General features: G+C 42.9%; 1 protein-coding gene across 3 annotated transcripts in view; it reads left to right on the forward strand.

Moving 5' to 3' along the window:
• The window catches only part of LOC101856773 (fibroblast growth factor receptor-like 1), a 74,308-nt gene that overhangs the window by 48,606 nt on the left and 24,407 nt on the right, over positions 1-1,295 (forward strand). Inside the window, exon 1 of one of the 3 annotated variants that reach the window (XM_005089922.3) lies at positions 509-763. The exons of the other annotated variants lie outside the window; for them this stretch is intronic. The gene's annotated coding sequence lies outside the window, so the exon portion shown is untranslated. Of the gene's footprint in view, positions 1-508; positions 764-1,295 lie in introns of those variants that run through there. 3 annotated transcript variants of the gene reach the window in all.

Genomic DNA, 1,295 nt, shown 5'->3' on the forward strand with positions numbered 1-1,295 from the left:
TGACGTTTATAGTATTAAGTAGTCGTGAGTTCTCGGAGTAGGCAGAAACAAAAGACCAGCCGAGATTAGAAATCAACAGTATCGGTTGTGTGGGCCCGCCTTTAGACGTATCAACAAATACCCATATTTACAATGTAAACAACCCTCGTTATTTCGTTGTCGGTCAAGCGAAGAAAATGCACTGTTACCTCCCACTCTTTTCTCTCCTTTACAGATGCTCGTGAATTCTATTGTCTGTCTGTTTTTGTGTTGTTTTTTATATATGTGTAAAATCTAAGAAAGCTTGGTGGAGAGAGCGCCATCATTCACAAGAAGGGGTTTGTTTTTTCGCGAGTGGTTGTAAAAATGCCGTCGTAACACGGGCGCGAGAGCGTTATCACCAGCGCGCTGAGCGAGCCAACGGCATGTGCTGAAACGCGGCCCCGACAAGGGGGGAAACATTTCGCACGATAACTAAAATAGCGCTTAGAATCACGTGATAAACTTACGGGGTCGTTATTGGCTGTGGTTGACAAGACCGCGCTACCGTAAATCAGCGGGCCAGAGGAATAAACTCCGCTCTCTTGCTTTCCGCTTCATATTTTTGTGTGGCAGGCGAAGCATGAGGAGGGTACATTCAGCATAGCACTGGGACAAATCTGAGTGTTATTTTATTGCCCTCTGATCGCTGTTTTATGAGGAGCTATTAACGTGGATTATTTAGCAGTTCGATTCGCAGTCAGGAGCCATGCAGGGTTGTATCACCGTCTTCACACATTTGCAGGTTAGATAATCTGTCTTAATTCTTCTTTTCTTTTCTGGATTTGGCAAGATACGTTTTTTTCCATTTGGTAGGAAAATTAAGATTTAGAAATCTAGATTCTGGATCTAGACTAGACTACTTGTTAACCTTTTTTAAGCTCTAGGGTTTAAAAAGTTCGTTTGCTGTGTTTCTGGCATGCGTTCTCAGACCGAGGGAGCTGTTAGTCTTGTTGGGAAATAGTGGTTCTCCTTTGGTTTTGTTTTCGCGTTCTGTTTCATAACTTTCTCAACTTGCCCTCTACACTTTTGAAAGTTTGTTTAGGCCTATAGCTTATAGTGCTAGATCTACGTATAGAATCGTCTATGATATTGATTCTAGATCTAGGTCTGTCCGTTTTTGTTGTTTTGTGCGTGTGCATGTCAGATTGTGTGTGTGTGTGTGTGTGTGTGTGTGTGGTTGTGTGTGTGTGTGTGTGTGTGTGTGTGTGTGTGTTTGTTGTGTGTGAACGGTTAAAGGTCTAGCGGTTTATGGGTTATGAGCAACAAGCTGAAAC

The sequence above is a fragment of the Aplysia californica genome, unplaced genomic scaffold, assembly GCF_000002075.1.
Source record: "Aplysia californica isolate F4 #8 unplaced genomic scaffold, AplCal3.0 scaffold00010, whole genome shotgun sequence".
Lineage (NCBI taxonomy): Eukaryota > Metazoa > Mollusca > Gastropoda > Aplysiida > Aplysiidae > Aplysia > Aplysia californica.